Genomic DNA, 13,329 nt, shown 5'->3' on the forward strand with positions numbered 1-13,329 from the left:
TTCCCTACTTCTACCAGCCTTGCCCTTCACTCTAAAGGGAATGTGCTTACCCTGCACCTTGGTTAAAACATTTTTAAAAGCCTCCCATTTACCAGCCGTCCCTTTGCCTGCCAACAGTCTCCCCCAATCTACCTCTGCAAGTTCCTGTCTGATACCATCAAAATTGGCCTTGCCCCAATTAAGAATTTTAACTATTGGGCCAGACCTATCATTCTCCATAGCTATCTTAAAACTAATGGAGTTATGGTCACTTGTCCCAAAGTGATCTCTCACTAGCACTTCTGTCACTTGCCCTTCCTTATTTCCCAAGACGAGGTCAAGTTTTGCCCCCTCTCTAGTCGGTCCATCCACATTCTGAATGAGAAATTCCTCCTGAATACACTCAACAAATTTCCCTCCATCCAAGCCCCGAATGCTATGGCTGTCCCAGTCAATGTTGGGAAAGTTAAAGTCCCCTACTACTACCACCATATTATTCTTGCAGCTATCTGTCATCTCCTTACATGTTTGCTCCTCAATTTCCCGCTGACTATTTGGGGGCCTGTAGTACAGTCCTACCAAGGTGATCTCTCCCTTCTTATTTTTCAGTTCCACCCAAATAGACTCAGTGGGCGAACCCTCGGATATATCCCCTCTCAGTACTGCCGTGATGTTCTCCCTAATCAAAAACGCCATTCCCCCTCCTCTCTTACCTCCTGTTCTATCCTTTCTATAGCATCTGTACCCCGGAACATTGAGCTGCCAGTCCTGCCCCTCCCTTAGCCATGTTTCAGTCATAAAACAAGTGCCCCGTGTGAGGCTCGAACTCACGATCTTCAGATTATGAGACTGACGCGCTGCCTACTGCGCTAACGAAGCTCTAAGAAGTGCACTGGAAATGAATCCTTTCTCTCTGATTGTCCTTTATCATTGTGGCCTCAAGCTGACTGTGATCACAAGGAAGACGCCAGTGTGGTTTGTTCCGGTAAGCATCGCACAGAGTGGTGGGTGCTTGAGCTGGACAGGGGTGTTTGGTTCTTGGTGCTGAATATGAAGCACGTTTATAAATTAAGAATAACAGCTGAATTTCGAACATCAAACCCAAATAATTGTTTATTTTTTTCAACATGTTCCACAGATCCGCTTTTCTCTCCAACTTCTTCTCCATCCACACCTGAAGGTACATCTCGTTGATAGAAATTATTCAATATTATTGTTATTTTTATATTCGGGGAATAATTGGACATTGGAATAGCCTTGTTGTGAGGATTGCTCAAAATGATAATCATGTAAACATTGAAAATTACACGGTGAAACCTTTATCTGTGAAAACTTTCCTGAATCTTTCATACAGCTCCTGAAGATGAAAGCACTTCCATTCCTCTTGTTATCTGCATATCACTCGGTGTCCTATTGATCTGAGAGTTATTCGCCCTGGTGACAGTAATGCAGAGGACGATGTCAATAAAAGGTGCGGCTCGAATCGATTTCTGCACCTCTCACTGAATTTTGAATGTTGGTTTATCTTCTCTTCAATGTCCCTTTCCCCAAACTGTACCCAGTCGGTTGTAAGACAGAAAATAACATGCTATTGGTCAGTCATTTCGTTCAAGGTATTCGAGAAACAGTAACATCATAGAATCATAAAATCTGTACGGTACAGAGGGAGACCAGTCGCCCCATCGAATCGGCACCAACCCTCCGAAAGAGCACCCGACATAGGCCTGATCCGACCCCCTATTCCCTTAACCGCACCTAACCATAGGCACTAAAGGGAAATTTAGAATGGTCAATCCGACTAACATGCACATCTTTGAACAGATTCAAAACATTACATTTCAAATAGGGAATTTTCATCAGCCGTCCAGGAGACTCGAAATTAGTTTCATTTTTGCAACAATAGATCAACACATTGAATGAAAACACTTTAAACTCTGAGCTCAGTATTTTCTTTAGCTGCTTATATATATTGTTCCATTCAGTATTCGTTGTAAACCTGCACAGTCTGTGTCGATGTCCACTGTCAACTTCTCTGAACGGAATCATCCGCCATTTTCAGAAGTGATGGAACATTTTCCATCTTTTACATTCTGCATCCCAGCACAACAAACACTCTGATATGAGTGGATCTCTGCTGGTGGTGCAGTGAGTACTGGGCCCACAGCCGAGTCAGAAGCTCTGCTTCAGGTCCAAAGACTTCATATACCAAGGAATATCAAAACACCTTGAAAGTTCTTTCCAAGGCCACACTGACAGACAGGTAAAGTGGGGGAAAGTCCTGCTCCGTCAAGCTTGGTATGGATTAGTGACCGTCTGGCGACAGGCTGGCGACATTTTCCATACAGAATTTTGGCTATAGAATCTGATGAACCTTTGTCTTGTGGACCACTATGATTGGGGCTGAGAAACAAAACTGCTCCCTGTATCTTAACTCGCGCCAAGTTATTTTGATTCATATCTGATGGACAGAACAATAGTGGCCCGGAAATCCCACAGTCACTGTTCCTTGAAATCGAGTCAGTGGAAATATTACTGGGCCAATCATCCAGAGACACAAAGTAATGCTCTGTGTTCCCTGGTACAAATACAGCCTCGGCAAAGAGGGAGATTTGAAATGAGTCAACCTGGAATTATATGTCTAACTATGAATGTAACAATATGCTAATCGTTCCGCTCTCCCTCCAACAGGTCCTCTCACTGGCGGCTGGGACTCACCATCTGGTTTCTACCAACCAATTTATGCAGAAATATATACTACTCCACCTGACAAGATTTCCATCCAGACCGGTGCTACAGGTTTGCATTCTGTATTCACTTCAAACCCAAGTTACAGGGGCAAATGTCGCTTCAGGTTTAACAAGTTTAATTTTCAGTGCACTGGATGCACAACACCATTCTCATGCAACAAGGAGATCTGTATTTATTCATCTTCAGATGACGAATGATTTTGATTCGATTCCCACTCTCCCGAATTGTTCCAGAATGTTTTTTGGCGGCCATTGTATAACATAGAGCACCGTAGGAGTTTACAGTTTCCCACAAGGCTGCACCGCGGCTCCATTTGCCTCCACCAACGTTCAGCTTCATATAAGTATCGGTAAAGCGGCTGCTGGAATATGTAAATGAACATTTCAAAGCTTGCAGGTGATACCAAGTTGGGTGGGATGGTGAACAGTGACGAGTATGCCGGGATACTGCAGCATACTCTGGACAGGAAGGGTGAGTGGGGAAATCAATGGCAGATGCAGTATAATTTGATAAGTGTGAGGTTAATCACTTTGGAAGCCAAAACAGGAAGGCAGATTACCACCTGAATTGTTGTAATTTGGGAGAGGGTAGTGTGCAGCGGGACCTGGGAGTCCTTGCGCACCAGTCGCTGAAGGTAAGCATGCAGATGCACAGGCGGTAAAGGAGGTTAAGGGCTGGATGAGCTCAGTGGGCTCGACCGTTGGTTTCTAGTGCAGAACAAAGCCAGCAGCGTGGGTTCAATTCCCGTATCAGCTTACGCGAGCAGGCGCCGTAATGTGGCAACCAGGGGCTTTTCTCAGTAACTTCATACTTGTGACAATAAAAGGTTAGTATTATAATATGGTATTTTGGCCTTCATTGCAATAAATTTCGAGGACAGATGCTGGGATGTGTTGCCGCCACACCTCGAATATTGTGCGCAGTTTTGGTCTCCCTTTCTGAGGAAGGATGTTCTTGCTCTCGAGGTAGTGCAACGAAGGTTTATCAGACTGATCCCAGGTATGGATTGATACCAAGAATGGTAGATCTGTCATATGCGGAGAGATGTAATACGTTAGGATTGTCCTCACTGAGGTTCAGGAAAATGAGGGGGATCTCATCGAGACTTACAAAATTCTAACAAGTCTAGACAGGGTAGATGCAGGGAAGATGTTACCAATGATGGGTGTGTCCACAACCAGGAGTCACAGTCTGAGGATTCAGGGTAAACTATTTAGGACAGAGATGAGGACACATTTCTTCACCCAATGTGTGGTGAGCCTGTGGATTAAATCTTGGTGTCTAATATTAGGCTAGAAGTTACCACCTAATACACTAATGAATTATACCGGAGCACAGCTGTCAGCGAGGTGATAAGTAGGTGCAATCTGGCCTCTGAGTCAGACGTTTTCAGGTTCAGGTTCCACCCCAGAACTTGGGCAGATAAATAAAGTCTGACACTGCGGTACAATGCTGAGCGGGAGCTCCTTCGGATGTGACCTTTCATTGGAGCTAGTGAAGAGAGTAACAGCATGTCCTCTGTTATGGGTATAAAGTATTAATTGACCATGTTGAAGAAGGCTTGAGGGTTTGCCGTTTTGTCCTGACCAATAATGACCCCTGTCGCAAATTCACACAATCAGCTGACATGCTCTTTTTGTTAAAATGCTGTGATGTCCGTGGTATATCACATTCCCCAAATTGACTGCTGTGTTCCCATATTGTAACAGCGACTAATTTCAATTGTACATCTTTAGCTGCAAAGAGTTTGAAACCTGCTGATCATGAAAAACACGATATACAAATGGTTATTTCATGAGTATGAAGTCACGTGGCAAGCAGAAGAATTAGTCCCAGTTGGTAGTGATCGAAAGACTAAATTCTGGGAATAAATGCATCCATATAGACGGAAGGAGGTTAGGAATGTGTTCTGCATGAATCGGCGCTAAGATGAATGATGTTTGTAATTTGTTGGAACAACTTTGAGTTTGGTGTCAAAACTACATTTTAACGATGGTCACAAGTTGTGGTAGGCGGAGATGTACTGACTTGCTATAATAGACATACGATTGGAAAATTAATTTTCACATAAGTAACTAACATAAATGAAAACTTCGCGTGAAAAGGCACCATGTCATGTATTAAATTAAAAATAATTTAAATGGCATAGTTTCTAAAACGGATTAAGAACACAAAGGTAGAAAATAATCTGATGTAAAGTAAAAAGGTCAAGTGAAACCAAATAAAACACAAATGATCATTTCTAACACCGGAAAAACAGACATTTCCGGACAAAGTCAGCAGGTGTGGCAGGATTCTGGGAGAGACCAACAAAAGCAACACTTTGAGACCATGTGACTCTTCCTGCCAGACCCTCTGACTGTGACATCATTTGATTTTCAGCATCCGCAGTATGTTGCTTTTATAAAAGTTTATTTTTAACCAGTTATAACTGGAAAGTAGAAGAGTGAAGATCAAAGTCAATCGAACTTTGGTTGGATGGAATTGGAGTAGATTGTATGGCTATGGACAGGATATTACGAAAGTGCAAGAACAGTTCAGGGGAGGGCTGAACACAATGTACAATAGTGTGAACAGTATTGAGGGGTGCCGTTTATCCAGAATGGCTGAACAGAAAGGAAGCAAAATGATCCCATTTGGAGCATTCTGGCTCTTCCCTGAACCATTGCCCGCGGGTTCCACGATCTAAATCCACTTCTGATGTATTTACCGTCAGTGAAATTGAAACAGAAGGAATTATTGTGGCAGGGGAAGCGGTTCTGTATCAAACACCCAACGGCTGATGCTGACCTCACGGATTATGCCTTATATTATTTAATCCACTGGGATATCTGACACATTAATTATCCGAACGGACGGAACTGTTAGATGACAGAAGTGACATTTATTGTCCACCTGATGGACATAAATAACAAACCAGAAATTTTCTGGAACACAGGGTTTACTGAAGAAACTCAGTATTAGTAAGGAAGTGGAGGTGGGAAACGGATGACAGTGAAGTCCGGTAAATCTCAGGACTTGATAATATACATTCTAGGCAACTTACCAACGTGGCGCTAGATATTGTTGATGCATTGTGCATCATCTTTTATGATTATTTGCACTTTGCAATTAATTATTGGAGGATAGCTCATGCAATCCCACTATCCAGAAGGAGAGGGAGAGTGAAAACGGGAAAAGATCAGTACACCTAACGTCAGCAGTGAGGACAATTCTAGAGTCATTGTGAAAGACTTAATAGCAGACCACTTATAAAACAGTGATAACATCGTACAGAGTCATCATGGATTTACGAAAAGGAAAACATGCTTATGAAATCGACTGGAACTATTTGAGCATATAATCAGTAGAATTTATAAGGTGGGACAGTGGGCCTGGTTTACCTAGACTTTCAGAAGGCTTTCTACAATGTCCCTCGCCCGATTATTAGCAAGCGCCATTGAAGCGCAAACGATTGGGGGGAGGATATTAAGATGGATGGAATTATGTTTGGCAGAAAAGAAGCAAAAGAGTAGGAATAAACATTTTTTTTCAGAATGGCAGTCATATCCATTGAGTCATGTTTCAGTGCTGGGACCCAGGCTGTTCACAATATACATTCATGATTCAAAGAATGCAATATGCCCAACACTTCAGATGCCACACTCTGGGTGAGAGGGTGAGCTATAATGAGGATCGATACAAAGATGCTTCAGTGTGATTTGGCCGAGCTGAGTGGGAAAATTCAGGGAATATGCAGAGTTATGTGGATAAATGTGTGGTTGGCAGCAAAAATAAGAAGGCAGAATATTACCTGATTGGTTATAAATTGAGAGAGGGGTTTGTGCAACGAGACCCGGGTGTCTTCTCACACCAGTCGCTGTGGTAATCCTGCAGGTACAGCAGGTGGAACAGAAGGCAACTGGTTTGCTGGCCATAAAAGTAGCAGAGCAGGATGTCATGCTGCAATTATAAAGTGCCTTCGTGAGACCACACCAGGAATATTGTACAGTTTTGGTCACCTTATCTGAGGCGTGATTTGTTTTTGCTATAAAGGGAGTACAACGAATATTTACCAGATGTATCCCTATAATGGTGGGTCTGACATATGAGGAAAGATTGAGTCATTTACGATCATTTACGCTTGAGTTCAGAAGAATGCGGAGAGTTTGTGGCATCGATCTGAAACCTATAAAATGCAATCAGGATTACTTCCTTCACTCGGTTACGATATTGTGTAATTTGCTACCACAAAAATAATTGAGGTCAAAACACATATGATGATTTCCAGAACGAATTAGAAGCGCAGAAAGACCCACTCCTGCTCCTAAGTTCCATATTTCTATGTCTCTCTGTCTTCCTCTGTACAGTTGTCCTGAAACGTTTGTGCAGTTTCTTCGCCTGATCTCCCAAAGCTGAATGTTGTTCCAAAGTGGAGGCATGTATCAATTCCAGGACATTGTCACAGAGATGGTGAAGTTATTAATACCTCGTCTCCGATTGGATGAAGTATTATGTGTCATGATGACTTTGTGATGATTCCACCACAAACAACTGATCCATTATCCAATCACTTTGTGTTTAGCAGATTCTGCAACCATTAACACTCTCAAACAGATTGAATATTACAGAAGTCACTGTTTGGGTGACACTGATCCTGGATCCGCATATCCTGAAGATGAATGCTCAAATATTCAGGGTATGTAGAAATTTTCGTTCCACCAGCTCGTTTCAGATCTTCACTCTGTAATATCTGAATTACAAAACAGATCGGCCATTAAATGAGAGATTCAAGGATCTCACGTATTGCACAATGATTTCAGCAACAGAAACATCTAAACCGCTTGAGTCTGAAACAGCGTTTTATCATTTCTCCCAATAAAATAAATTAATTAAAAATAAACGTTTCCTTGTGATTCTCCACAAGCCAATGGAGGCAGTGAAATGTTTGCAGGTTGGAGGGATGCGCATTTTCTGGGAACAGTATGAATTTAAACTAAAATTGAAAATACTGCCGCACAAGCTGGCCCAATAATTCGCTCCGCTCAAACTCAATGACGTCATACCGAAATCGATCCACTTTCCTGCCCCTGTTATACTTGGGAGAGAATGATTACAGTATATCTTTCTAACTGTCTTTTGGACGTAAGTAACTTCAACTGAAAACACCTGTGCCTCTCAGCTCCTGTTTCTGCCGACGATGACGATGCTGAGACTGAAACCATTGACTCTCAGGGTGGACACTTGCTGCAGGATCCTGGGTCTGATGATCGCATTACAATTGGGAAAGTTCAGCAGTGATCTCTACACTCTGGGTAAGATAAATCTTTGATTCTCCTGTTCTAGGATGAATGATGAGCCCAATGGGCGACCTGCAGATTTTTCTACACCTGGGGCACGCTGCGCTTGATGGGCTGGGTAAACAGGTTGTTTAACAGGAGGGTCATCAAGTTTCCACGATTCAAGTTCGGCTTTGCGCAACTCCACGAAGACTCTTGATGTGCTTCATGCCATTGGGGGCGACCCTTCCACATTCTTGGGCTGTCTAATTCCAGGACCGTCCATTGGTCATCGCGCATGTTTCAATTTGCTTCGATGTTTGAGGACATTCCTGTACTTTTCCATGTCCCTCTTTTCCATGTCTCCTGTTGCGACTGCGCTCCGAATATATTATCAGCTCTGGTAATTGCCACAGTCACCCACCCTCTTGTGAAGAATTGACTCTCTCTGGATTGAAGTTATTCTAATTGATCATGGAACAATGTGGGATTTGCAATTGTTCATGTCGCGAATGCAAATAATTTAAACAAAGCATCTAACTTTCAGCCCAATGTTTAACTGAAGTATGCTCATCCCCACAGTGTACAACAGTCATATCCTCATTGACCCCGCGTTATCGGTTCCTTCCACACCTTCTCACAATACCAATCTTATTTGTGTCACAGGCCGGGGGATTCTAACATCATTGGGAAGTGACCGTTTACATCTAAAGTTTTCAAATATGCATTGCACTGGTAAACAGTGATGGTTGGTTCCATTTCCCTCTGTATTTGGCGCGCTGCTGGGGCGTTACCTGTCCCGTGTAATTTTGGGACTCCTGGAGTATTCCCACGGTTCACTGAGTGAGAGTTTATGAGAGAAAAAACGGAGAATGTTTTTGATAGAATTTTAAAAGGCCAGTTGTACTGGAAATGTTGCGAAAGAGAAAACATGTAGATGTGATTTCTTTCGATGATCTCTTCTTTCTTTTCACCCATCTCAGATAATAGTCAACTCCACATCCCTGTGGTGACGTCCACAGATATATGACTCGACATTAAATCTGATGGAAGACATCAGAACTTTTCCAAAATGTCATCGCTTTGATTATGCTTTGCTGCCCGATATCAATATTGTATTTGACTGAATGAGAGATTACTTCCTGTTGTGTGTATTAGAATCACATTTCTCTCCTTATTTTGTGTGAAAGAATCTGTCTCTTTAAGAATGAAAAACAAAATAGAATGTATATCCAGTATTGCACTGCCCATGTTAAAGCTGTGTTAAATCGCACTGCATTGTGGAACCGAAACGGCATTATAATTAAATAACTGATGCTGTTTCATGTCAGGCGTATTGGAAGACCATTTGGTAAAATCCCTCACTTTTTCTTGCATCATTACATTAAGGTTAGGAGTGATAAATGCATTATTTCTCTGTTTTATCTCCAGTTATTGATGATGTGGAGATGCGAGCGTTGGACTGGGGTGAGCACAGTAAGACGTCTTACAACACCAGATAAAAGTCCAACAGATTTGTTTCGAATTACGAGCTTTCGGACCACAGCTCCTTTCTCAGGTGAAGGAGCTGCACTCCGAAAGCTAGTAATTCGAACCAAACCTCTTGGACTTTAACCTGGTGTTTGTTTAACATCTTACTGCCCAGTTATTGAGCCCGTACATCATGCATTCGAGGAGCAGCGATCACTGCATTCTCCCAGCAGCCAAGTCCCACACATTCATTCCAGCACTGCCCCTGACAATCAGGTCCTGAAGGCTGTAAATCAGATTTTCACGTATTTTTCTCACTTTAATTCCCCAACTTGTATATTCATTTCCATTAGTGTTGCCCCACTCAAGAGATCATCGGCAGTAACACCGAGTATCACCCAGTACTGGAGAGAATTCTTCGAGACAGGATCTGCTCATGTTTGATTATCATAGAATTTACAGTGCAGAAGGAGGCCATACGGCCCATCGAGTCTGCACCGGCTCTTGGAAAGAGCACCCTACCCAAGGTCAACATATTCACCCTATCCCCATAACCCAGTAACACCACCCAACACTAAGGGCAATTTTGGACACTAAGGGCAATTTATCATGGCCAATCCACCAAACGCACATCTTTGGACAGTGAGATAAACCAGAGCACCCGGAGGAAATCCACGCACACACGGGGAGGATGTGCAGACTCCGCACAGACAGTGACCCAAGCCGGAATCGAACCTGGTACCCTGGAGCTGTGAAGCAATTGTGCTATCCACAATGCTACCGTGCTGCCCATTTGGAAGCAAATGGACGTGTTAGTGAGAGGAAGCATGGTTTTGTGAAGGAGAGGTCGTGTCTCACTCACTTGATAGAGTTTTTCGAGGAGGTTACAAAGATGATTGATGCAGGTAGGGCAGTGGATGGTGTCGATATGGACTTGAGTAAGGCCTTTGACAAGGTCCCTCATGGCAGACGAGTACAAAAGGTGAAGTCACACGGGTGAGCTGGCAAGGTGAATATAGAACTGGCTAGGTCATAGAAGGCAGAGAATAGCAATGGAAGGATGCTTTTCTAATTGGAGGGCTGTGACTAGTGGTGTTCCGCAGGGATCAGTGCTGGGACCTTTGCTGTTTGTAGTATATATAAATGATTTGGAGGAAAATGTAACTGGTCTGATTAGTAAGTTTGCAGCCGACACAAAGGTTGGTGGAATTGCGGATAGCGATGAGGACTGTCAGAGGATACAGCAGGATTTAGATTGTTTGCAGATTGGACGGAGATATGGCAGATGGGGTTTAATCCTATAAAATGGGAGGTAATGCATTTTGGAAGGTCTAATGCAGGTAGGGAATACACAGTAAATGGTAGAACCCTCAAGCGTATTGACAGTCAGAGAGATCTAGATGTACAGGTCCACAGGTCACTGAAAGGGGCAACACAGGTGGAGAAGGTAGTCAAGAAGGCATACGGCATGCTTGCCTTCATTGGCCGGGGCATTGAGTATAAGAATTGGCAAGTCATGTTGCAGCTATATAGAACCTTAGTTAGGCCACACTTGGAGTATAGTGTTCAATTCTGGTCGCCACACTACCAGAAGGATGTGGAGACTTTAGAGCGGGTGCAGAAGAGATTTACCAGAATGTTGCCTGCTATGGAGTGCATTGGCTATGAGGAGGGTCAAAGACAGAGTGAATAGTCAGAGGCTTTTTCCAAGGGTAGAGGGGTCAATTACTAGGGAGCATAGGTTTAAGGTGCAAGGGGCAAGGTATCGAGTGGATGTACGAGGCATGTTTTTTCCGCAGAGGGCAGTGGTTGCTTGGAACTCGCCGCCGGAGGAGGTGATATTTAAGGGGCAGCTTGACAAATACGTTAAGAGGATGGTAAAGATGGATACGGACCCAGAAGATTGTAGTTTAGTCGGGCAGGATGGTCGGCACGGGATTGGACGGCCGAAGGGTCAGTTCCTGTGCTGTCCGTGTCTTTATTCTTTGTCCTTATAAACAGTGCCCTAAAGTAAACGAAATGCATTTGAACATGACCCTCCAGTAAATCATTACATTTTTACCATGTCCTCCAGTAAATAAAACGTATTTAAACAGTACCCGACATAAATCAAGTGCATTTAAACAGTGCACCTTCAGTGAATCAAATGTATTTAATCTGTGCCCTACAGTAACTCAAATGTATTTATACCGTACCCTAAAGTAAATCAATCACATTTAAACAGTTCCCGACAGTAAAGCAAATGTATTTAAACAGTGAGCTACAGTAAATCAAATGCATTTAAACAGTGCGCTACAGTAAATCAAATGCATTCCAACTGTGCCCCACAGTAAATCAAATGTTCTGAAATAATGCCCAAGACAATACAAATGCAGTTGAACTGAGCCCTGCACTAAATCAAATGCATTAAGAAAGTGTGCGGCAGTAAACCAAATGCATTTAAACAGTGCCCTACAGTCAATCAAATGTATTTCAACAGTGCCCGACACTAAAGCAAATGCATTTAAACAGTGCCCTACAGTAAATAAAATGCATTTAAAGTGCCCTACTGAAAATCAAATGCGTTTAAGCAGTGTCCCACAGTAAACTAAAGGCAGTTAAACAGTGCCCGTCACTAAATCTAATGTATTTAAACAGTGTCCTACAGGAAATCAAGTGCATTTAAACAGTGCCCAAATGGAAACCAAATGAATTTGAACAATGCGCTACATTAAAGAAAATGTTTTTAAACAGTGCCCAACAGTAAATCAAAGGCATTTAAACAGTGCGCTACAGAAAATCAAATGCTTTTAAATAATGCGCTACAGTGAACCAAATGCCTTTAAACAGTGTCCGACAGTAAACAAATAGCATTAACTGCGCATTCCAGGAATTCAAATGTACTTAAAGAGGGTCCTAGAGTAAATTAAATGCATCTAAACAGTGCTCGTCCCTAAATCAAATGTCTTGAAACAGTGCTCTACTGTAAATCAAATGCATTTAAACAGTGTCCTACAGTAAATCAAATGCATTCAAACAGTGCCCTATCGTAACCCAAATGCATTTAAACAGTGCCCCGCAGTAACTCAAATGCATTTAAACAGTGTCCTACAGTACATCAAATGCATTCAAACAGTGCCCTATCGTAACCCAAATGCGTTTGAACAGTGATCTACATTTAAATCAAATGCATTTAAACTGGACCTTCCAGTAAATAAAATGTATTTAAACAGTGCCCGACAGTAAATCAAAGATAGTTAAACAGGGCCCTGCAGAAAATCAAATGCATCTAAACTGTGCCCCCGAGTAAATCCAATGTATTTAAACAGTGTCCTACAGTAAGTCAAACACATTTAAACAGTGCCCTACAGTAAATCAAATGCTTTTAAATAGTGCCCGACAAAAACTAAATGCCCTTAAAGTGTCTGACAGTAAATCAGACAAATTTAAGCAGTGAAATGAAATGAAAATCGCTTATTGTCACAAGTAGGCTTCAAAGGAAGTTACTGTGAAAAGCCCCTCGTCGCCACATTCCGATGCCTGTCCGGGGAGTCGGTACGGGAAATACGGTAAGCAGTGCGCTGAAGTAAACCAAATGCTTTTCAACAGTGCACAACAAAAAATCTAATGTATTTAAACAGTGCCCGACAGAAAATCAAATCTATTTAAACAGTGCCCAACGGTAAATCAAATGCATTTAAACAGTGCCCTATCGTAAGTCAAATGCATTTAAACAGTGCCCTACAGTAAGTCAAATGCATTTAAACAGCGCCATGCAGAAAATCAAATGTATTTAAACAGTGCCCTGCGGTAAGTCAAATGCATTTAAACAGCGCCCTATAGCAAATGAAATTATTTAAACAGTGCCCTACAGTATATCAATCGTATTTAAACA

General features: G+C 42.4%; 1 non-coding gene across 1 annotated transcript; it reads right to left on the reverse strand.

The window, feature by feature from the left end:
• Positions 1 to 785: 785 nt before the first annotated feature.
• Positions 786 to 858, reverse strand: trnam-cau (transfer RNA methionine (anticodon CAU)). The gene has a single exon. It is a non-coding gene; the product is annotated as a tRNA-Met (tRNA).
• Positions 859 to 13,329: the final 12,471 nt, after the last annotated feature.

This window comes from Scyliorhinus torazame, chromosome 20, assembly GCF_047496885.1.
Source record: "Scyliorhinus torazame isolate Kashiwa2021f chromosome 20, sScyTor2.1, whole genome shotgun sequence".
Taxonomy (NCBI): Eukaryota; Metazoa; Chordata; class Chondrichthyes; order Carcharhiniformes; family Scyliorhinidae; genus Scyliorhinus; species Scyliorhinus torazame.